A 25,610-nucleotide genomic window follows, 5' to 3' on the forward strand; every position below is an offset into this window, starting at 1 on the left:
CCCTATCCCCGTCACCCCCTCGTGTCCAGGTTTGTTTGTTGCTGAAGCTGCTCTGAGCAGGCCTCATCCTGGCCTCCTGTCCTCTGAGGTTGGAATGCCTGTCACACATACTGCACCATCTACAGGGGGTGCCACGGGCTTGTGTCTCCCCTTACTCAACCCCAACCCCCTCCAGACCCTCTGGTTCAGGACTGTGGTAGGAGCTCAGAGCACACACTTTCCAGGCCTCCTACCCCCTGAGGTGGAAGCGTTCCTCACACAGGTGTCTGTCCCCTCTCAGTACCAGGGCATTAGCTGGCAGGAGCTCTGAGTAGGCCCCTTCCTGGGCGCTCCTTCCCTCTCTCGGATCTGGCCCTCACACACAGCCCCAACGGACGAGAGCCAAGGTCAGGTGCCCACCCCCTCAGTGCACCACGCCCCAGCCTCAAAGGCCCGTCCGTGCCACGGCTTAAAATACGCATTACTGTAGCCCCGACCACCAGGGGGTAAGGGTGAAAGCCAGGGTGCTAGGTCTCCAGCCTCCCGTGACCATGGGGATGTCTAGGAGTATTGGCTCCGAAGCCTTCACATCCCCAAGTGCACCTGGCCACTGTGGTGCTGCTCTGTGTGGGACCGAGGCACATTCAGAGCCGGACTCCGTCCTTTTACAATGCAAGCGCTGCTTGTTCCAAGGACTCCGGTTAAAACACCCACATAGATCAAAAAGATTCACCTAAGTGCCATTAAAGCAAAATATTTACATATCGTATGGTGTACGGGAGAGAGTGCTGTAGAGAGTATTCTATGAAGCAGGTGTGACTGCCACATACATAGCACACCTCTGCTCTGAGAGTACCTTCTCAAAGCGGGATCCCTGTATAGGTGTCCAGCGGGCAGGTATTTTTATAAATAAGAAGTGCCTGCTGTAGTGGGTGCACATAGATCGTGCTAACATCCATTCCGAGGCTGCACTTTGGATTAGAAAATGTCAGAAAAAGACAGTCCCAAAAAAAAACATTGCTTCCTTTTTAGATCGATTTCACAGGGGAGCGAATGAAGCAAATGAGAGGAAAGAGAGGGTAAGAGGCAGTTGTTGCAGACGAGTCACAGTTTTCAGCAAGTGAGGAGCTAGAAAGAGACAGAAAACAGGAGAGGTTATGACTTACTTCAAGCTGGGGGTGCAGGCAGGCCCGGACCTTCTCTCTTGATCTTGCCGATCAGCAGCAGTTTTCCTGCTCATCAAACAGGGCCTGCTGCAGACAGACACCACTGTGGGGGGCTGTCCTTGACCTTATGCGCGGTTCTTTACAGCGTGGGCCAGGTGATCCAGGGGGGGGCAAGCGCCCCTCCTTGCCCCTCCCTGCGGACGCCCATGCTGACATCCTCACCGCGGATATTCATTCTGTCGTATCCTGTAGATGGGGGACACTGGTGATCCAGGCATGTAGCTGATGGGTGCATGGCTATCGCCGTATCCCGTCAAGGGCGGTAGTAAGTGGCATGAACACCAGCCCATGTCAAGACTTACATGTGTACAGTGGAATGCTGCTAAGATGATATGAGGTGCAGCTCAGCTCTGCCTCGTGTCTGACACCTCGTTCAGCCTGGCTCTAAAGCCAGTAGCTCTCTGGCTTCAAAGCCACTAGCACTTTGCATTCCATCAATTTCAGATTCCAGCATTATATGAAGAGAAAATGATAACACATTCTGGAAAAAGTGAAAGTAAAATTCAGCAAGCTGAAAATTAAGGATTGGCCGGATGTGCCAGTAAGAGCATGGGGGCACTTGGCAGCTGCGTGCTAGGGATGAGATGCCTACTGACCACTCTAATACTTTCCAAGTTTGATGAATGCAACGGCTTATGCAGCAGCCTGCAGGCTAGCTATATCAATAAACTTCAAGTTCTGCAGAATTCAGCAGCAAGACTACTGCAGGGACTGCCCAGGCATCAATCCATCATATCATGCATGCCATAAAAGATCTTCACTGGCTGAATGTAAAAAATAGGATCAAATTCAAATCAATCTTCCTCAATTACAAGGTCCTCTACGATTTGGGACCGGTTTTTCTGAGGAAAGCCTTTTCTTGGTACGTTCCCACTAGAAATCTAAGACCAATGGGATCTGAGCTGAAGAGGTGTGGCGCCGCGGCCAGGGTGATTTACTCTGGAATCTGGGTATCACGGTTCGAGCCCCGGCGCTGGCGGCAGATTAGCCCAGCACCATGTGACTCTGGGCAATAACTTGCTTAATCTTCCCGACGGCCCCCAGCGCCTAGAGACCCTTATGGGTGATTGTTTGCGCTTTACAAATGTGGATTATTATTATTATTAAATAAACACCTTTAGGTACAAAAAATCCAAATGGGGAGGAAGCAGCTTCGTAACAGGAGCAACCAAACATTGGAATTTCCTTTTTTTACATTAGATCAGCTCCCTCCTAAAAATCAGAAAGTCCCTCAAAACCTGGCTCTATAACCAGTAGCCATTTCCTTTTGCATCTGTTCAGCACTCTGACTAGTGCCAAGACAACTCCGGGTATACGCTGCGCTTTACAATTTTTTTTTAACATAACATAACCTGTGCTAAGAAGAGATGGGGTAGTGTGGGGATCATCTGTGCAGGCACAGAGTGAAAACCTGATGCATTCTGGTCCCAGGAGCTATTCTTGAGCTGGAACTAGGTTCCAGGTGGGACCCACAGATCGTCCCAAAAGAATCCAGGTTTGGGGTGCAGACTCCAAAACACATGCAAAGTTACCCATACACACTCAATGGGTTCGCCCTTCCCAGCACTGTTCAAGGGGGTGAATTAATCATTTTTCTCTTTAATGCAAACAGACTACAAAAGAATCACTAATCAGAAAATCACTAATTCCTTTTGTCTGACTTGGATTTCTAGCTGGAAGTGTTTGGAGGTCACGTGGAGTCTAGCTAGATACTCACATCTTTGCCAAAATGAGGTTTTTAAAGTTAAAAACGGAGGTTCTACCGCCTTTGGACATTGGGAATTATGTAAGAGCTCAGAGGCATTTACACCAACAATCCTCTCTTGATCACAGACACCCTCACTGTTATACCTAAATCACACATGCCCGATTAAATACTCCTCAGAACTTCACCTTCTTGTAATGGAACAAGCATGTGACAGGAAGTCTTCATTTGAGATCCATATGAGCATGGCTTGAAGGGAGATAACAAGAGTGTAAGTTACTGTGTAGCTCAAGTCCAACTGAGGCCAGGAGATGGGAAAATGTGATTCCATTCCAAGACTCTGGATCCTGACCACCCTTTGCGAATTAGATCATAAGAGGACCTTAGCTAGCCTGAGTGGCAAGGGGTGTCAAAGGTCAGAACTTCAGGCAGGGGCTCCAATTCACTTTGCAGCACATGCTGGAAGAATCGCCCCTCATTTCCACTCCGTTAGGATAAAATGTCAGATTAGAATTCAATTACTAAGCCCCAGAATGCTGTTTAACCATGCAAGCAAAAACTGGCTGAACCAGGGGTAGGCCTGCCTTCAATAATATGGTGGCCAGAGAGCGCACCCCCATCCTCATCCCAACAGAGCAGGTCAGACAAAAGAAACTAGCACAGATTTATTTATTTATTTAGGGAATCTTGTATAGCGCACAGATACCCCAACGGGGTGTCCCGGCGCTTCTGTGAGAGCTGATGCTGTGTCTGACTCAGTTGGTATCAACAGAAGAGAAAGGTTTTTAGAGCTCTCCGGAAGGGGAGTTCCTCCTGGATGGTCCGGATGGACAAGGGTAGTTTGTTCCAGTGGGAGGAAGCACAGACTTGGAATGTTTTCCCCCAGAACGAACTTTTTTGACTCTGGGGGTGGAAAGGAGAAGTTTAGAGCTCGAGCGGAGAAGTCTGGTATTGCTGTATGGACGAAGGCAGGAGGATAAGTATGCGGAACCCTTTCCCTTGATAGCCCGATGAGCTAGGGTAAGTGCCTTGAATTCCGCCCTTTTATGAACCGGGAGCCAGTGCAGCCTATGTCGATGGGGAGTGATGCATTCACAAAGGGGGAGACCACAGACCAGGCGAACAGCAGCATTCTGGACTGTCTGGAGACGACGCTGGAGGCCCAAGGAGAGACCAAGGTACAGTCCATTGGCGTAATCCAGATGGGAGGTGATTAGAGCCTGCACAATAGTTTTCCTAGTCTGGCTGGGGAGGAAATTGATGAACTTTTTCATCATCCTCATCTTAGAGAAACAGGCCGCGGATACCGTCTGGATTTGTTTTTGGAAAGAGAGATTGATATCCCAGATTACCCCGAGATTTTTAACTGAGTCTTTAGGTGAAGGGGGTGTTCTCAGTTCAAGGGGCCACCACAGGTTGGGGTTCAGAGGCGAGGGCTGATGGAAGAATATAACCTCGGTTTTGCCGGCGTTAAGCCGGAGGGAATTGTTATCCATCCAGCTTGCGATGTTACGGAGGCAGTTTTTCAACGGGTCAAAGGTAGATTGAGAAGGGGAGTCGAATGAGAACAGTAGCTGTATATCATCAGCGTAAGAAGTGGCCTTGATTCCGGATTGAGCGATGATCTCGGCCAGAGGGGAAAAATAAACATTGAACAGGAGGGGGCTCAGTGAGGAGCCCTGAGGGACTCCCCACCTGAGAGGGCGACAGTCCGAGGTAAATGGGGGTGTGAATACTGCCTGTGTCCGATTGGACAGAAAGGAGGCAAACCATTCCAAGGCCTTGCCTTGTATGCCTTTTGCCTGCAGACGGTCAAGGAGGACGGGGTGGGAGACGGTGTCGTGGTGTTGCTCGACTTGTCGGCAGCAACACCGCTCTAGATCCCTCATCCAACTTCCATCTGATGGCGTCAGCCATCTCAATGAGGGCGGACTCGGTGCTATATCTGGGCCTAAATCCGTGCTGTGAGTTGTGGAAGGCACCATTGGTTTCCAAGAAGCTAGCCAGTTGCCGCTGTACGAGTTTCTCAAGCACTTTAGCTGGTGCAGGGAGCAGGGAGATGGGACGGTAGTTAGCAGGTTCAGTGGGGTCTGCATTTGCTTTTTTGAGTCGTTCCAAATTTCATTTAAGATGGGATTGAGCAGGGGGGCTAAGGATTTATACTGTTTTGCCGGCCAGGGGTCCAGGGGGGAACCAGATTTGCATTTTAGTAATTCTGCCAGCGAGTGTTCCAGGGTAATCACCTCAAAGTTAGAGAAGACCTGAGAGGGATTAGAGCTGACTGTGCATGGTTCGAAATTGTCAGGATTAATCTTGCTGGGAAAGGAATTTTGAATAGTGGCAATCTTGTCTTCAAAGTAGTTAGATAGACTGTCGCAAAGGATCTGGGACACCGGGGGTTGACGCTTGAGGGCAAGAGGGTCAGTGAAGGTTCTGACGGTATTGAAAATAACTCTTGAAGACCCTTGTGCCCGGAAGATTTTCTCCTCTAGATGGGATCTTTTGTGATCTATGATTTTCTTCCTGTACTCCTTAAGAGCGGATTTATATTTGAATTTACTGTTTGGGGAGTAAGATCGTCTCCAACTTCTCTCAAGCTGTTTACAGGCCGATTTACAAATGCGGAGTTCATCCGAGTACCACGGTGCGGAGGGGGTGACTCGTGAGGATTTAATAGGTCTGATAGGGGCTAGAAGGTCAATAGCAGAAGTGATCCAGAGGTTGAAATTAGACAGTCTGATGTCTAAATCTGTAGCCTCCTCAGGGGCGCCACAGATGGCGTAGCAAAGCACGTTGGGAACCCAGCCTGGTGCCACCAGTGGAAACACCCGCATTATTAAACTAAGAGTGATGATGTATGTAGCTTAATGCTCAAAGCAAACTATTTTGAAGCACTTGGGTCCTCATTATGAGAGATGGGGGAATGGTCTGGTATTTCTCCCTTGCCTACAGAGTTACAGAGACAGGTGATAGTAGTACCTTCAAGGTGGGTGAAATTCGGCCCCTGAAGAGTTGGACCCTGAGAGTCGACTAAGAAATGAAGGATCACTCTGATAACGAGGATACAAGGCCTGGTTTCACCTTTAGTTTTTAGGTCGAGCCCAGCGCAGCATGCAAGCGCTGCTCTAGGAGATGACCTTTTGAAATCGGTCTGCACTTTTCAAACACTTGTGCTTGTGGCGGCATCCACCTTGTGGGAGCGAGCAGCGGCGCGCAGGAGCCATCTGTTTTCAATTAGCGTGGCCACGCGCGCTTTTTTACATTTGCCTGCTCGCGGTCGCTTTCACTTTGCCAGACACGCGCCTCTGGAGCAGCCAGTTCAGCGGGGCAGGTAAGATGCAGACCATACTCTTTCTAACCTTTTAGGGAACACGTTAACTGTTAAGATGGACCGTATTCCCGCAGCATCGTACGTTTTTGGGACCCACATTGTAACATATTGGCCTAGTGAGCATGTTTCTATGTGGATGCGTGTTGTTTGTCTGCTTCCTCCTGTTTGTTCAGATGTGATGGCCAATACAAGGATACCGCTGTTCATTTCATGGTGAAGGATATTATTCTACATGATATCTTCGTTTGGTTTCTGGAACACTGGGCTTGCATATACAAATAAATTGCTTTTTTTAGTTTGCAAAGTACAGGCGTGCTTTTATTCATTCTGTGCTCTGCATGCAGTGCATTTTTCAGTCGTTTTGTTAGTGTTTGTGGGATATCCACAGCTGTATTTGCTTTTTGGTAAATGCCTTATTTGTAGGCTTCTTTATAACTCTACACATTTGTGTATTACCTCTGAATTGGCTGAATTGTCACATTTAAAGTATATATTTTAATAACAGATGGCATTAACAGACCTAAATCGAGTCAATTTAATAGCATTTGCTCCCGTTTTAGCCACAGTGCCTGTTTGGGCCTGAGCACAATTTGCCTTCGCTTCTACTGTGCTCACGTACATGCCACCAGGTGATTGCTAGTGCTAAAGGCATGCTCAGAAAGACAAACAAGTGAGCTCAAATCATCCGCACATGCAGTGTGCATACATTGATTTATTTCTTGATATGTTGTATCTCGATTGCAAGAGGAATCAGATCACGTGTCATGATATAGGCAGACAATTTCTACTAGTGGGGGCCATTATTTGCTCCATTTGCAAAACCCACTTGCACCACATTGGTGTTTGCTGCCCTTGTGGTTCTGAAAGCGTGCTCAGTGTCATTTTCTAGATTTTCACAAAACATTATTAAGAGTTTGTACAAATGGCTGGAAGTTAAACTACATATATTCTGCATCACCTCTTTGTCTATGTACCCTTCCTGTGCGCACACTGCCCACACCCGTGTCTTCAAGGTTGTAAAGCATTGCGCCCTGATATTGTGGAGTTGCCTGTATCTTCTTTTCCATCATGTTATTTCATATTGTACCGTCGACCTGTTGTGTACAGTTGTTTTGCTGTGTTTTTCTGAAAGGTGCACTGATACCAGTGTCCACCGCTGCTGCACAACACTGCTTGGTAGAAGGAGTAACATAAGTACATGGTTAGTCATTGGTTGTACCTGTTCTTAAGCTATAGCAAGGACTGCCGTAGGAAGGGTACGAGGGGTCACGATGCTAGCACGGAAAATGGGCCTCCAGCACCATGGCATGGAAGGGACAGGCTATCTATAATTGGGATGCGGTGACTGCTTCTCACCCAGAGGTTCTTCTGCCACTGCACTTGCGGCACTGTTTATAACTACATCATTGATAATGCAGCAATTCAGAAATATTTAATTATTTATGGACAATTCCCAATTCTCTTAAGTACCCAGTGAAACATTGTTTTATTACTTAACAATTCTAAATCGTCATATTTTTCTGCCTTCTGTGTTTTATTTGTGGAGTTTTTTTTTTTTAATAAACTGGTGCACCTGTTGGTATTTATACTCTTGTTGTCAATTTGTTATTAAACGTTTTGTCTTGGTACCTACACTCTTATTGTTTTTTAACTTAGCAGGATTTCTTTTATAGTTTATACAGTAAAAGTATAACAAGCATTGGCATAGCCAATAGGTCTCGCTTTGGGGACCTTCTAAGTATTTAGTTATGCAGCACAATATCCTTGGTGCAACAACATCAACTGTTGCATGGCTAAACACTTATAAGGTCCCAAAGGCGAGATCTATTGGCTATGCCAATGCTTGTTCATTTTTCTACTGGGTTTTCTCCAAGAGATTGTGCTGGTTTGGAGCAGCTGAATTCTCCAGGAGGAAAACACTGCATCCACAATTAATCCCCTATCAATGCCCATTGTGCTGGGAATTACTGTCACCAATACCCTTGTGATTATCAGTGATGCTCATAATGATGCCTTGAAGCACCCAACTGAACCATTAAGAAGAGAAGAATGGATAAAAACTCGCAAGAATTCACATTCCTTCCTTGCATGTTGCATGAAGGTGTTTGCAGTGGGCCTATAACTCGCTGAGTTGCTTTATTAGGATTGTAGCATGTGTGGACCCACGTTACACAAGAATGTCTGAAACAAAAGCAGTATATTTTTACAACTCATTAATTTAACCCAACATGACACGCTTTCGAGCACAGGAGTTGGCCTAACGGCTAGAGCGATCGACCTCGAATCTAGGGAACCGGGTTCGAATCTCGGCAATGACGCTGAACATCCTGTGATTCTGGGCAAATTACTTAATCTGATCTCCCCGAGCCTCACAAAAAAGAATGTGTCCTCATGTAAGTTAACTGGTGCTATATAAAGCGCTCCGATACCGGGTCAAGTTCCCGCTGTATAAAACTCCTTAAAAAAACAAAACATATTAACTCTCTATTTTATGCACATTGTGTGAGGATTGAAACCTGCATTTACACACTGACCTTTGATTCCAGCAAGTACATTAAGTAAGCATTATTTGCAATGATTCTGAATTATTTGCTGCAGAATGAGCCACTATAAAACCCAATGATAGTACAGTAACTTCTGACTAAAAGTAAATTCTCTATGTGGCATGAGACAATCATTGGCTTTGCTGTGCCAGTATTACCACAGCCTTTGCCCCACCACACAAGGTTTATGGCCCACAGACAGACAGTGCAGGGACAGACTGCTGGCACTGTGGGAGTGCCAGAGGACAAACGGCCGTGCATCATTTCAGGGTCTCGGAGTAAGTGTTGCAAATGGCATAAAAACGGTGGGGTTCTCTGAAAGGGACATAGCTAAGGATGTGTAAGTTGGAATCTTTTCCAAGAGGTTTGGACTACGAAGTTAAATGTGTGGCTTACAATATGTAAAAGTGAGTCCTGTACTTTGCACAGCATGCCACCTGGCAGTATTTGGGTGCCTCTCTGTATAAGTTGTATTATTGAATTTAGACATATAACTCAACTACAACTTACAACTAAAACAAGCCAGACGTATTGGCCTTGCCAGTGCTTGATAGCATAAATCAGTATCAACAATGTTTTTGTTGTGAATAATTATAATTGTAAATGTTTCCATTCTGAAAATATGAAACTGTGATTTAGACATTACTAAGACGTGTCAAAGTGGCAGCGGTCTTTGGAGTGTCTGAGTACCCCGGTTTCACCTCTCACACCACTTTCCTCTGCAGTCTCTCACTCTGTAAGACACTTACATCCTTTTTCCACCAACATTTTTCTGAAATCCTCCATTTACATATCTGACACATCTCCTTCTTCATCACAGTCTTTTCACTCAGGTCTACTGCATGTAAGTACTTCCTTGCATCCCCTTCCTTTCTGCATGTCTTTCTCTCACACACATACACACACTCTCTCCTCACACCTGTCAACACAGATTTTTCTTTTGCCGATGTCAATATTTTAACAGCTGTGTATCTTCTCACATTTTCACGCAAAATGGTAATTACAATTGGCACATACGTGACCATCGATGTTTGCACCATGCAGAGGACAAAGATTGGATGAGCATGGAATCTCAATCAATCAAGAGGTATTTGTATAGCGCTACCCGCATGGGTATCCAGGCACTTGCTGCCTGTCTCATTCGAAACTGAGCACCTTATGACCCACAGGCAAAAACTGGGAGAAACTTCTGCACTGTTTTCAGCTTCATCTTCAGGACTCTCAATTGTGCCTAGCCTGAATACCCCCAGCCCCACCAAACTGAACTCACCTTGACACCAAGAGGCAGATCATTTCACATTACCCACTATACTAGAGCCCTATGTCACATGAAAAAAACTACAGGAAAAGAAAAAGTATATGTGAAATGTAAACAGGTAATGCAATGCTGACATGTAATACCTAAAAGGGTTTTACAGTCATTGTTGAGAAAGCAATCACTGCCAATAGGGTCCCCGCCCGAGTGCCTGGTGCTTCACTGCTACTGGAGTCATCCTGGTGAAGGATATATGAGTGACAGGAATGGCCCATGCTGCTGCTACTGTAGTCATCCTGGCAAAGGGTGTAGGAGTCACAGAAAGGGCCCATGGTGCCTGCTACTGGAGTCATCCTGGCAAAGGGTGTATGACTCACAGAAAGGGCCCATGGTGCCTGCTACTGGAGTCATCCTGGCAAAGGGTGTATGACTCACAGAAAGGGCCCATGGTGCCTGCTACTGGATTCATCCTGGCAAAGGGTGTAGGAATGACAGAAAGGGCCCATGGTGCCTGCTACTGGAGTCATCCTGGCAAAGGGTGTATGAATGACAGAAAGGGCCCATGGTGCCTGCTACTGGATTCATCCTGGCAAAGAGTGTATGAGTGACAGGAAGGGCCCATGGTGCCTGCTACTGGAGTCAACCTGGTGGCAAAGGGTGTATCAGGGACAGGAAGGGCCCATGGTGCCTGCTGCTGAAGTCATCCTGGCAAAGGGTGTATGAATGACAGGTAGGACCTGTTGGACTTGGCCCTTTTTGCAGGGTCATCCCTGAACTTTTTGCCTTCCTCCTGTATTGATTCTGACCTGTTGTTGGCTGTTTTGTGACTCTGGGCACTTTACCACTGCTGATCAGTGCTAAAGTGCATATGCTCTCTATTGTAAATTGATGTATGGATTAGTGATTCCATGATTGGTTGGTTTGGTTTACTTGTCAGACACTAGTACAGTGCACTGAGTGTGCCCAGGGCTTGTAAACCAAATGCTGCTGGTGGGCTTGCAGCACTGGTTGTGCCACCCACAGAAGCAGCCTATAAAAGTGTATCTCAGGTCTGCCATTGCAGAGCCTGTGGGCAGTCTGGTACTGCCATGCTGACTGGGCAAGTGCACCCACTTGCTCGTCCCTAAACCTTCCCTTTTCTGCATATTAGTCACCCCTATGGTAGGCCCAATGGCAGGGTGCATTGTAAGTATAAGATAGGACATGCCCTGGTGTGTGGCTTGTCCTAATAGTGAATTACAGCCATTTTCGTTTTTCACTATTGCAAGGCTACCTGTTCCCCATAGGCCAGAATGGGCAGTTTGATTATTACATCTTATAATCCTAACTGACTCAGGGAACATGGTAAAAATTCGAGTTTAGTATGCCTGAACTCAGAATGATAAAATACATCTTTTAGTGAAGTTGGTTTTAAAATTCTGTGTTTGAAAATACCACTTTTAGAAAGTAGGTAATTTCTAAACTAACCATCCAAGCCTGCCTTTGCTAGGTTGTGTATTCCTTCTCTGGAGTTTGAGTGACAGGGGCTGGGGGATTCCAGGAGACAGGGTGAGTCAGCACAGGGCTGAATAGAGAGATCTGCATGCAGATGGGTGGAAGGAGTTGCACCTGGGACCTGAATAGGGCTGTACCTTCCCTCCACAATGCTGGCTCCACCTCCTGTGGTGCTTCTGATGTCTCTGCCCCGCACTGTGAAAGGAAAGAAGGAGTCATGTAAACAGAGTGCTCCAGGACTGACCAGAACTGGTTTGGACTAGGCAAAGACCTCTCTGCCTTCAGAGAACAAAGAGAAAATGTGTATAAAAAGGGGGACCCAGACCCCAGAACTTTAGATCACTTTGGGAAACAAGAAGAAACCTTTGCTGAGGAGAGGAACCAGAGAGACTGAGAAGAGACTATCCCTAAGCTTGTGGGATTGGCCTGCAGTGGTTGCCTGACTGCCAAAGAGAGGAGAAAGGAACTTTGTGTATACTTTATTCAACTTGTGAGGGATCTCCAAGGGCTTGGGAAAAGAGCTTGCCTCCTGCTGAAGTCTCAGGGACAACAGACTTCACCAACCAGCTCCCCAAGAGTTCTTTGGAAGTGCCTGCTGTTTTGCGAGGCTTTCTGAGGGACTGCGTGTCGCAAGGAGCTGGAAGCGCGACTCACGAGCAAGAAGCGTGTCGCCGAACTGCCGCTGTCTCTTGACAACGAGAAAGCGCCTTGCATCGCCGGAGAAGAGGATCGACGATACATCAGATGCCACCGCATCACCGGGAAGCGTGTCGCAGGGCCTGTCGCGGCTCGCATCGTTGCCGAAGCACCTCGCATCACCGTAGAAGAGGATCGACGTCGCATCAGACACCCGTGCATCACCGGGAAGCATGTCACAGGGCCTGTCGTGGCTCGCATCGTTGCCGAAGCGTCTCGCATCGCCAGAGAAGAGGATCAATGTTGCAGCAAACGGCGCCGTATCACCGAGAAGCGTGTCGCAGGGCCTGTCGTGGCCCGCATCGTGTCGCATCAAGAAAAAGACGCCATCTTTGTTTCATTGCACTGGATCTTCTTCATCGCATCACGGTGTTGCGTGCCGCATCGCCACGGAAGCGCAGTAAGAAACCGACGCATCACCTCCCCTCGCACAGCAGAATCGACGCATCCCCTACGCAGCAGTAGGGACCCGACGCATCACCGTTCTTGCGTGTAAGGAACCGACGCATCACCTTCCCTGCAACACTTTCGTTGTATAGCGTTACGCATCTTAAGGTACGTTGAACTCAAAGTGTCGCATTTTAACATCTAAAGAGAACTAAGCTAATTCTACCATTTTAAGTACAGTATTGTGGATTTTTGTCGTTTGTGGTCTTGTGATAAGTCTATATAAAGAATACTTATTTTTTATATAAAATGTGTGTGGTGTCCATCTGTAGTGTTGTCACTTGATTACTGTATGTGTTCACAAATGCTTTACACACTGCCTCTGAGATACGCCTGTCTGCTCGTGCCAAGCTACCAAGGGGGTGATCAAGGTTTATTTTAGGAGTGTACCCCCTTACCCTGACTAGACGCAAGGGTCCCTATTTGTCAAGGGTACCCACCTCTGCCAACTAGAGACCCCCAAATCTAACAGGACCCATGGTGCCAGAGTGCAGTTTTAAATGAGACACACACTCTTTCTGCCTTCATGTCACAGTCTGGCTCTCCAAATGATGCCCTGATTCAATTAACAGTAAATAATTGACCTGGCCATGACTAGGTGGAGATCTGACTCCACCCCATAACTCTCCCCCAGCGATCTGCCCCTTAAGTATGGTATGCTTTTCTGTTAATTATAAGGAGTCACACAATGCCCTTTTTAAGGAGGTTGCACTACTGCATATCGACCCCTAGAATATTGTGGTACAAGACTATCGATAACAGAATATCAAGTGCAAAATAACAAAAGGTAAGTGCATATAGGGAAGTGTAGATTTACTTTCCCCTACTCCAAATGTATCCCATGAAGATGTATGTACTGTGTTGTTACGTACAAGTGGAGTTAGGTATTTAAAATCTAGATTCACATATGTGTCGATATTATTTTCGATATTTTGTCTTTGATTTTGTGCCTAATCGATATTCTGGTTCTATACTCATGGCGCACTCCTTAAAAGGCTCTGTCGCTGCTCTGCCCCTCGTGGAGCATGTCAGCAGCCCAGTGGCGGCTGGCATCTACTGAGGGAGGGGGCGGGCAAATAAAAATAATAATAATTTTAAATAAAATAACCTAATTCTGATGGACGAAGTCCTCCTCACTCTGACCTTTTTTGCTGGGACTGCTGTGAAGGCCCAGCAAACTCCCTCGACCAATCCTGGCCTGCTCGTGTGCGAGCAGTGCCATGATTGGTGGGAGCGGCCTCTCTCGGAGCTCCATAGGGCACTGGATGCCTGCACTTACTCTCAACCCAGCTGTTTGAGAGATTTAAAGTGCACATGTCTGGCTGGACGTCGCAAGATGGCCAGTCAAAGAGACATTCGCACTTTAATAAGTGCAAAGACAATCCCCTGCCCACCCCTCCTCCCTGCTGCCACTCAGCAAGCCCCGCCCCATCCTGATGCTCGGTTCAGGACAGGACGATGACAAATAAAACGGTAATGAATTACCATTTTATTTTTAATCTCTGGGGTTTAGGAGAGTAAGTGGGATGAGGCTCCTCCCGCCAATGGAGGAGCTAACCGTGCTGCGCAGCCAGATAACACAGGGTACTACCTGATGCAGGGCAATACTTTCTGTACCCGCAGTATTCTGGTAGGCGAGGGCAGCTCCTTCTTTAGGGTATAAAACTAGAGACACGCTTTCTGGGTTATCAGAAAATTCATTTGTACTCAGCCCTTTGTGAGGACAGAGAGGTCACCCCAGACTGCCCACAATCAGCAGTCCGCCTTCCTGCTCAGAAAAACCCGTCTTCGAAGGCAGAAAGACTCACATGGGATTTTGAATAGGAAGTCTAAAATAATGCTTGGAACTGCAATGCACTATTGTAAACCGATCTTACTATGTCTTAATCCATTAGTAAACCGGAAACATCTGTTCACATCGCAGACGCATGCCTTCAGAATCCGTGCGGCTTTAGACATCACTCACAAGCACATCTGCCGCTTTCCAGGAGCGAAAATCCCAGGCTGCGCCCCGCTGCCTGCATGTGTCTTCCCTCTGCTTCAAAAATTGTTGGGAAAAAATGTATTTATCCTGCATAAAACACATTGCCGTACAGCAGGGGTACTCACAAACTTTCTGTTGGGGGCCAAAATTACAGTGTGGTTAGTGGCCGAGGGCCGCACTGGTAGGGGTGGAGTCAGTGGGGGCGGGATCAGTGGGGGGCGGAGCTAGAGTAAAAAACATCTGTCTCCCTCTCTCTCTGTCTCCTTCCCTCTCTGTCCCCCTCCCCCTCTCTCCCTCTCCCTCCCTCTCCTTCCCTCTCCGTCTCTCTCCGTCTCCCTCCGTCCTCCGTCTCCCTCCGTCCTCCGTCTCCCTCCCTCTCCCTCTGTCCTCCGTCTCCCTCCTTCCTCCGTCTCCCTCCCTCCTCCGTCTCCCACCCTCCTCCCCTCCCTCCTCCGTCTCCCTCCCTCCCTCTCTCTCTCTCCCTCCCACTCTCCCTTTCCCTCCGTCCTCCGTCTCCCTCCCTCCCTCTCCCTCTGTCCTCCGTCTCCCTCCCTCCTCCGTCTCCCTCCCTCCCTCCCTCTCCCTCCCTCTCTGTCTCCCTCCCTCTCTGTCTCCCTCCCTCCCTCCCTGTCTCCCTCCCTCTCTCCCCCTCTCTCTCCCTCTCTCCCTCCTCCGTCTCCCTCCCTCCCTCCTCCATCCCCCTCCCTCCCTCTCTCTCTCCCTCCCTCCCTCTCTCCCTCTCCTTCCCTCTCTGTCTCTCTCCGTCTCCCTCCGTCCTCCGTCTCCCTCTCTCTCCCTCTGTCCTCCGTCTCCCTCCCTCTCCGTCTCCCTCTCTCTCTCCGTCTCCCTCTCTCTCTCCGTCTCCCTCTCTCTCTGTCGCCCTCTCTCTCTGTCTCCCTCCCTCTCCGTCTCCCTCTCCGTCTGTCTCTTTGCCTCTGTCTGTCTCTGCCTCTATCTGTCTGTCCCTGTCTCTGCCTATCTGTCTCTGTCTGTCCCTGTGTCTGTTAGTCTCTATCTCTATCTGTCTGTCTCTTTCTCTCCCTACTGCCCTCTGTCCCCTTACCCGACTCTCACACCCTGCTGTTCTCTTGTAATTCTTTGTCACCTCGCCCCGCCCCTCCGCTTGTGCACAGCAGAGGCAGCTTCCCTTCCAGGGCACACACACAGCCCCACCCGAGTACTTCACAGGTCTTTAAGAGACCATTTGCATGATAACGAGGCTTTGTTGTATTTCACCTCTTAGCACCCCAGCAGCTCCACTCGGACTATCCATTGAATCCCCGGGCCCCCACAGAGCAGAGTCTGTATTTGCTGACACTGTTAAAAAAAAAACCACCGGTACGATCATACATGCCAACATTTCAGAAGAGCAAAGTGGGAGATTTAAAAAAAAAAATAAAAAAATAAAAAATCGGGAGAATGGGGCCTTGATTCGGGTTACTGTCATGTATGGGCGTTGGAAGTGTGCTACTGCAGGATCAGACATTTGAAACGCAAAATGCACGTTTTTTTTCCTTACCTTTCAAAAGCATTAAGCGCAGTGGCAGGCAGAGAGAGGGTGATGTAAGTGTTGTGCACTGGCCTGGCAGGTTGCTGGCAGTGCCTACTACCCCCCCCCCGTGGCTGAAACACCTTCCAGGTACACACACAGCCGCCCCTGAGTACTTCACGGGTCTTTAAAAGACCATTTGCTTGTTGATGAGGCTTTGTTTTGCTTTTTCACCCTTTCTAGAGCCCCTGCATCGCCACTCTGATTATTGCTGGAAGAATTAGCACTCTACACAATACAAGCCCTGTCAGCTGAAACCCCCGAGGAATCGGGTTTTTGCTTGCAGGAATTGGGAGGCGGGAGACTAGCCTTGAAATCGGTAGTCTCCCTCCTGAATCGGGAGGGTTGGCATGTCTGGGTACGATGTCTGCAAGGTCCGCGGGCCGCCAAAAAGGCTTGCCGGGCCGCTAGCGGCCTGCGTGCCGTACTAGGAGTATCCCTGCCCTACAGGGACGGGGCCAAGAAGCAGGGGAGGGCAGATTGCATCAAACATTTTTGCTGATATACTATAGTAATGGGACAGCTATTTATTTCAACGGGACATCAAGGCCCCTGTTCTAGGTGAGTGCTGCGTTAAGGTTTTAGCTCAGTAATCCTCTGTGTGCGTTACACTCCATAAGTCTGACTATTTGGTGTAAAACAGAGAATGTCCGCGCCACCCTGCCCTCTGCTCCAGAAACAAGAGATCCGGCGTAGCTGGAAACCAAAGTGAGCCTGGCAAAAAAAAGTTCAAACCAGTTACACAAAAAAATAAAAAATCCCACCATCTTGTGGTGTTGCTGAGCGAGGCGCATTAAAAAAGACCAGTTCATGCCTTTGGTTTCAATTATTTAATGTACAAAGGGCAGTGGTGGTCCAAATGTGCTGGCGATCCCCTGCGTATCCTCACACAGGTGGCTGTCTGCTCTAGTCTGCATCGGCCATTTAAGTAGCGCGATTCTAAGCGGCATTAAAATATGGATTGTTGAGCGCTCCATTGGAGGCAATGGAGTGATCCGGGCTTCTATTGGCTTGTAGAAGCCCAGAGCATTAATATTCCAATGTTTGTTCACAGCAACAGCTATGAATAAAGGCCTCATGGAGCCGAGGGGATTTCAGCCGCCTCTAGATCTGTAAGGCCCTTGTTTTACAAAATTAGAACATTCTGCCCTCTAGGGGAGGAATGTTCTAAAAGCCTTAGATCCCTCCATAACAGGCTTTACCGGCCATTAAAGGCCCGTTCCTTGTTAAAGGCCCTCACCTTCTGCTCAGGCCTTTAACGCTGGAGCGTGCCTTTTATGGCCAGTAGATCCCACTACGGCGGGTCTTAAGGCTACATAAGAAGTCAACAGAAGCATCCTAATCCCCTCTGTCACCCTTTGACTCTCATGCCTTAGGTTTTGGTTTATGCCGACTGATGTCTGGCTGTCTAACTAAATCGCTTTTTGGAATCTTGGCATTACAGACATATTCAGAACAGACTTAACATTCTTCTATTAGAGAAGGCAGCAGGAATTTGTTTAATTAGGCTGCAGGACTCATGTCTCCAGCATCACACAGCTACCCGGCACTTTAGATTTGGGAGGCAGCTTGCAAAGAGCAGATTGCAAGCATTCCGTCTGAACAGCATATCTAGTAGGGAGATAGCTGCACTCCAGCTCCGACATATATGAACACCTTCACTCTACTCCATCTCTCAAAATCTGACTTCAGCGCTCTCCACGGCATGAAGACAGTGCTTATGGAAATAACAGACTCCATCAAATTTGCTCTGGACGAGGCCAAAACAACGCCCTAATTTTATTAGACCTCTCCACAGTGTTCGACACCATCCCACCCGAGATCCTGCTACATTGCCTGGCCGCTATAGGAGTGGAGGGGCCTTCTCTAGCCTGGTTGTGTTCCTTTTTAGAGCACAGAGAACAGGCAGTATGGCTGAATCAGTTTTATTCTGAGGCAAAGATCCTCAAGGGTGGAGTTCCTCAGGAATCGGCCCTGAGCCCCCCACTTTTCAACATTTACATGAAGGAAGGAATGGATCCAGTCCAGTGCCTTGTCGCGGATGCCTGCGTCCTGGAGTCTCGTGATTAGGGTGCGATGGGAGATGGTGCCAAGGTGGCCGAGTGGTCTCGGTGCTGTGATTGTCAATGGTTGGCCATGAGTGGTGCTGGACTTTATGCTGTTTCTTTTTTCAGCAGTAACTTACACTCATAAAGTTAGCTCCACCCCTTTTTCAGAGGGTGGAACATGAAAGTCTACACTTTTGAGTAACTTTACCCTAGTATTTTGTGAATAGCCAAAAGCAGTAAAGTTCCTCAAAAGTGTAAGAGTAAATTCGACATGTAATTACTCACAAGTATACTTTACCTTTGTGAACAGTCCAGCACATCAGGTAAGTGACAAAACATAGGAACATTAACACTGGGAGACTGACTGGTGGGGCATGATACTAGTGTGCTGACATGTAGAACTCACCCAGGCTGTTGCGACTAGGACCCTGAAATAAAGACATTGACACTGGGACATTGCCGCTAGGACCTCACACTGGGACATGGACACTAGAACACTGACACAGGGGTGCTAAGACTGACATGGGGATGTTCAAATATGGATAGTGACAGCGGGACATTGACATGGGTGACAAAGATTGATACAAGGATATTGACACCCTATAAGCGCTTGCTGCCTGACTCAGTAATGGCCGCCAGATTTCCCAATAACGAGCCCTCACGAAGACCCCCATGAAGCCCTGACTATGAGGCCCTGATACCACAGTAAAGCTGGCCCTGCTTGACCCCAGACAGTAAAGAGGCTGTCCCGAGGCAGGAGCTGAGCCCTGAGTCTCAAAGAAGCAAGATTTCACTGTGCCTGACCCCGTAATTGGCCACCATCCCCACGAAAAAAAATAATTCTCCCTTCAGCAGACACAAAATTACTCCTCAGATCGTTCCCAGCTTCCAGGCCCTACAAGCCAATCACGCCAGCTCCCTGGGACACATGAGCACAGGTCTGAAGCAACCCTACGAGACCAACCCTGAACGCTCTAAAGTGCCTGTCACTAAGATGGCCAGCCTCGGTTGAACTCATCGAATTTCTCATGATTACCTCTGGGGAGCCTTAAATATCTTGTCAAAGACTGACTGGAAGAGGGCCTCAAGCCAATACCCCTCCATCGCGCCAGACACCGCAACAAAGACTCACAGGTCAGTGTAGGCAGCCCCTAGGTGCCTGTCCCCGAAATGGCTACCAGGTACTATACTTGGACTAGCTTCTAGAGAGTCCTAAACCTTTACCCCACTAATGCTCCCAAGGACCCAAAGATTAGTGTAGGCAACCTCCAGATGCCCTTCCTCGAAACACCCACCCGGGACCTACTCTCCGAACCACCGTCACATCGCGACAGAGGTTGGGGGCGTGGCCATCCTCACTGGGTCAATTTTGACTGGGGCACCCCAATACCCGGGGCCCAGCCAATTCCTAAAAGAGGTAGGGGACCACGCAGGCCCATCTCGGGCCAATTTTGGCCCCGGACACCCCATCTCCCGGGGCACAACCACACACTTGACACCGGGCAGGAAAACAGATGAAAAGTCCACTCCCAGAGTAGTTTTTCTGCTCCTGCCTGCTGGGAATGGACTTACTATTTGCTCTCACTTGGCAGGAGCTGTCAAAGCTCCCACCAAGCAAAAGCAAACATCTGTGTCCCGAGGATGGCCCTCGGCCCATAGGGAGCAAGCCCTAGTGGGTGGCTGCCCCCAGGGTCAATAATGAGTCCAGGAGGGGGACTGCACAGCCCTCCTCCTTTCTATTTGCAGGGCCTGCCCCAGGGAGGTGGTGGTCCCTGGGCAGAAGATGGCCCAGGAGGGGGGCTGCGTGCCCCCTCCCCTTTTTCTAAATTGGCCTAGCCCCAGGGAGGTGGTGGCCCCTGGGTCCCAAAGTGGCATGGCAGGAGGGTTGTGTGCCCCTCCACACTAAAACATCATGGACGTCATTTCAGGGTAGTCAGGGGTCACAGCTATGGTCTCTATCTTGCTCCCTGACACTCCTTGCACTTCCTTTGCAACCTCAGGCCTGAGAGGAGGCAAAGGTTTTGCCCCCTCCAAGACCAGGGGTTGCAAAGGAAGTCCCAGGGGTAGAAGGGTGCAAGCTGGGGTCACAGCTGCGACCCCGACTGCCCTCAAATGACGTCCATGTAAAACATAGGCCTTGCCCATGGGAGGTGCCGGTCCCCTGGGCCATGAACGGACTTTAGAGGGGGCCACGGGGTCCCTCTCACACTTAATATTTGCCTGCCCTGGGGAGGTGGCGGTCCCCAGGGCCGAGGTCGGCCATTGGAAGGGGGCCCCCGGTGACCTGGTCCACCCGGGGGTTGAGGTTGTAACAAGTGGCGGAGACTGCGCTTGTTTGTTTTTTAAACTTTTTCCTGAGATTTGCGGATCCGCTGCAATTATCCCAGGAATTAAAAAAAATATATCTTTTTGGCCATGGGAGGGTCCCTGGGTGGCCCCACCACCAGCCCCAAGGGGGTCAGAGTAGTCCAACTCTGCCCCCTTCTCTTTTTTTAACTTTTTTGGGGACTTGGCTGAGTTGGAGTCCTACAATGGATGCCATCACTTCCTGGTTGAAGTGTTGGCAGGCAATCATATCTCAGCATGAGATCTGTCAGTTCCGCCAAGAGTTTGAGTTCCTAGATATCTATATTTCTTTTTACTTTAACAACTCCAAAACTACTGAATGGATTTGCACCAAACCACAAAAAGGGCTCTTTTTGGACCAAGAGCTAGGTGTCTGGCAAATTTTGTGTAATTCCGTTCAGTGGTTTGGGTTGTAGTCGTGTCTATGGGAAGTTGCATTGGGAAAATGGGTTTTGGGACCCCTCTTTTTCTTTGCCCCCGCTTGACAAATCAACCCACAACTTTCCACACAGCAGCTTAACTCAGGTGTGTACGAAAATTATATATATATATATATATACATGGCACTATGGGGCATATAGATGCATACTGTACCGCATTGTGGCGGTACACGGGCAATAAGGTGAAAACTAACGATTGTGTTTAAAAAGTTTAAAAATGAAATTTTTGTTTTGTAAACCACCTTTAGTGGGCGACAAAGAATATGAATGTATATTCTAACATTGGAACGTATCATTACCCTGTGCTCGACAAACATGCACGTAGTGAAATGTAAAAAAACACTTTAGTATGGCGTGGGAGAATGGTTTTCTCGCCTGACTACGATGCCTGTGCTCCAATTAAAGTTGAATGTATATGAAGAGGTTTAAATGTGGTGGCCGCCAATACTGACAAAGACGTACCACTGAAACGCATTTGTTCGTTTTTTTTTCTGTGCCAATAAATCCTGACTTGGATTATACCCCCGTGAGTGCTTGTAACAATCCTTTGGAGCTTTGCATCTTTCGCAAGTCTACCCTCGTGAACGACGCACCCACCAGCGAGTGTAGGGGCATCTGGCAGGTCTGGAGTTTGGGTATATATATAGTAGTTTGGTTGAATTACATTAATTTGAGTGATATTAAACACACAACAGTTTAGGCACTTTGCATGTTCTAAGATGGCCGAAATGTGAGGCAGGAAGGACAACAGTCCGTCTTTAATGTTTACACCCATAGTTCGTGAATTAATTTTGAACTTTGAATCATGTATTTAAGTGACGCTGTCTCGGGCTGCCGGTTGATATTGAGAAAGGCAATCGCCGAACGCGTCTTTTGTGTACATAATTCCAATAAATTTGGATTACAAGCTCCTGTGATTGCTGGTACCTTTTTGTACTCTGTAGCAGAATATTCAGTGCATTTCTGTCTATGCCCATACAGCACCCGCCTGAGAGTGCAATCAATCAATCAATCATTCAATCAGTCATTTGTAAAGCGCACTACATGCCCGCGAGGGTCTCAAGGCGCTGGGGGGGGGCGCTACTGATCGAACAGCCAGGTCTTGAGCATCCTCTTGAAGGTCAGCAGGTCTTGGGGCTGTCGTAGGCTCAGTGGGAGGGTGTTCCCTGTCTTGGCGGCGAGGTGGGAAAAGGATCTCCCGCCGGTGGTTGTTCTTCGGATGCGCGGGACTGTGGCAAGTGAGAGGTTGGCGGAGCTTAGCTGATGGTTGAGGATGTAGAAGGGGAGCCATCTGTTGAGGTAGGCTGGGCTGGTCTTGTGGAGTGCCTTGTGTGCGTGGGTGAGGAGCTTGAAGGATATCCTCTTGCTGACGGGGAGCCAGTGCAGGTCCCTCAAGTGGGGTGTGATGTGGCAGTGGTGTGGTACGTCGAGGATCAGTCGTGCCGATGCGTTTTGGATGCGTTGTAGTCGTTTGATGAGCTTGGTCGGGGCTCCCGCATAGAGGGCGTTTCCGTAGTAGAGTCTGCTGCTGACGAGGGCCTGGGTGACTGTCTTTCTTGTATCTGTCGGGATCCATCTGTAGATCTTGCGAGCATGCGGAGGGTGTTGAAGCAGGAGGAGGAGATGGCGTTGACCTGCTTGGTCATTGAGAGCGTCGAGTCAAGGATGATTCCCAGGTTGCGTGCATGGTCGGTGGGTGTCGGGGCTGCTCCCAGTGCCGTTGGCCACCAGGAGTCGTCCCAGGCTAAAGGATTGGGGCCGATGATGAGAACCTCGGTCTTGTCCGAGTTCAGCTTCAGACGGCTGGTCTTCATCCAGTCGGCGGCGGCCTTCATTCCTTCATGGAGGTTGGCTTTGGCGGTGATGGGGTCCATGGTGTGGGAGAGGATTAGTTGAGTGTCATCAGCGTAGGAGATTATGTTGAGGTCGTGCTGTGGGGCGACGTGTGCGAGCGGGGCCATGTCAATGTTGAACAGTGTCGGGCTGAGGGAGGATCCCTGGGGTACGCCGCAGATGATCTCGGAGGCTTTGGACTGGAATGGGGTGGAGGCGGACGCTCTGGGTTCTGCCTGAGAGGAAGGAGGTGGTCCATTCCAGAGCCTTGTCTCGGATCCCTGCGGCTTGGAGGCGTGCGCGTAGTGTGCGGTGGCAGATGGTGTCGAAGGTGGCAGAGAGGTCTAGGAGGAGGAGTCCTGCGGTCTCGCCGTTGTCCATCAGGGTCCTGATGTCGTCAGTGGCGGCAATGAGGGAGGTCTCGGTGCTGTGCTTGCTGCGGAACCTTGACTGGGAAGGGTCCAGGATTTTGTTTTCTTCGATGTATCGGGTTAGCTGTCTGTTGACGATTTTCTCGATGACCTTGGCCGGGAAGGGGAGCAAAGAGATGGGCCGGAAGTTCTTGAGGTCTCTTGGGTCAGCCTTGGGTTTTTTCAGTAGGGTGTTGATCTCGGCGTGTTTCCAGCTCTCTGGGAAGGTCGCAGTCTCGAGGGAGAGATTGATGATGTTGCGCAGGTGGGGTGCGATGGAGCTGCTTGCTTTGTTGAAGACGTGGTGCGGGAAGGGATCTGACGGACAGCCGGAGTGGATTGTGTTCATGGTCTTGATGGGGTCATCGATGCTCACGCTGGCCCAGGCTAGCAGGGGGTCGTGGTCGATGGTGTACGGAGGGTCTGTTGTGTTGCTGTCTGTTGGGTCTGTCTGGGTGTTGAAGCTGTCGTGGATGTCTGCTATCATGCAGTGGAAGAAGGTGGCTTGTGACGGCGAGATGTCGTTGGTGTTGGAGCTGGGGTTGGAGAGTTCCTTCACGATGTTGAAGAGCTCCTTGCTATTGTGTGTGTTGTTGTCGAGGCGGTTTTTAAACAAGGTTCTGTTGGCGGCCCTGATGAGGTGGTGGTGGTTGAGGATGGCGTCCTTGTGTGCTGCGCGGTTGTCCGGAGTTTGTTCGCTGTGCCATTTCTTCTCTAGTTTCCGGCAGGCTTGCTTGGAGGCTAGTAATTCTGGGGTGAACCAGCTGGCCCCCTTGCTGGTGTCTCTGTGGGGGGGTTTCTTCAGCGGGCGAGGGTGTTGGCGCAGTCTTAGATCCAGCGTCTGAGGCTGTGGGCAGCGTCGTCGGTGTTGAAGGGTTCGGTGGGTGGGCTGAGAGCGAGGTTTGCATGTAGTTGGTCTTCGGTGATTTTGCTCCAGCAGCGGCGGGGGATCTGTTGGGTGCGGTGGTGTGTGGTGGGTTTCTGGAAGGTGAAGTGGATGCAGCGGTGGTTAGTCCAGAGTTCAGTGGTGTGGCTGACGGAGACGTGTGGGCTTGAGGAGAAGATGGGGTCGAGCGTGTGGCTGGCGGAGCGGGTGGGCATTGTGACGAGTTGCTTTAGTCCGAGGTTGGCGAGGTTATCGATCAGGGTTGTGGAGTTGTTGTCGTTGTTGTTCTCAAGGTGAAAGTTCAGGTCTCTGAGGAGGATGTAGTCGGAGGCGGTCAGGGCGTGCGTGCTGATGAGGTCGGCGATGGAGTTGCTGAACCGGGGGCAGGGTCCGGGGTGGTCGGTAGACGAGGGTGCCTCTGAGGGTGGAGTTGGGGTCTGTGTGGATCTGAAAGTGCATGTGTTCGGCGGTCCTGATCGCGTCGTCGGTGCTAGTCGAGACCCTGATGCTGTTCTTGTGGACGATGGCGATTCCTCCTCGGCGTGTTTGCGCGCGGAGCGGGTGTTCAGTAGTATGCATCGCAGGTGGGTGCGGTCTTTCTTGGCGGGTGGGACGTCGGTTCTGAGGCTGGTGTAGCTGCAGTTCCGGCAGGTGAAGGGACCGTGTGTGCGTTTCGGGGCGGCCTTGAAGCAGGCGTGGGTCCGTCCGGGGTTGAGGGCGTGGAACATGCTGGCATCGTAGCGGCGGCGGTCATCGTGGCGGGAGCGGGGGCCAGGGGTTCTGGCGCTGGGCACGGTCCAGACACAGACGGGCACAGACAATCTTGCCAGCGGTGCGCCAGTGGCGCGCCCGCTATGCACGGCCGCGAGTGGCACAGAAGGCAAAGGGCACAAAATCAGTGAAAAAACGAGTGGCAGAGAAGGCAAAAAGGGCACAAAATCAGTGAAAAAATGAGTGGCACAGAAGGCAAAAAGGGCACAAAATCAGTGAAAAAACAAGTGGCACCGAAGGCAAAAAGGGCACTAAATCAGTGAAAAATCGAGTGCCACAGAAGGCAAAAAGGGCACAGAAATACAGGGGCAGCTAAGAATCAGAAGGCAAAACCGGGCAGAGAGACAAAGGGCAGCGAGGGGAACACAAGGGAAAACTGGGCAGAGAGACACGGGGGCAGCGAGGGGTACAGAAGGAAAGAAAATGGGCAATGACCACGTACAGGCAGCGGGGGAAGACAGACAGCAGCAGTCACAGACAGAACAATGAAAATACAGGCAATACAGTAAAACAATAAGGCGGAAGATGAACAAACTTACGGCCTACCACTGGCCACCAGGGATGAGGCGCAGGTGGTAGCCTGCGGGTGGAGGAGGGCATCGAACTTCCTCAGCAGTGGCAGCTGGTGCAGGGATACACAGGCGGAGCTGTGCGGAGGGGGAGCGAC

This window comes from Triturus cristatus, chromosome 2_1 (assembly GCF_964204655.1).
Source record: "Triturus cristatus chromosome 2_1, aTriCri1.1, whole genome shotgun sequence".
NCBI lineage: Eukaryota > Metazoa > Chordata > Amphibia > Caudata > Salamandridae > Triturus > Triturus cristatus.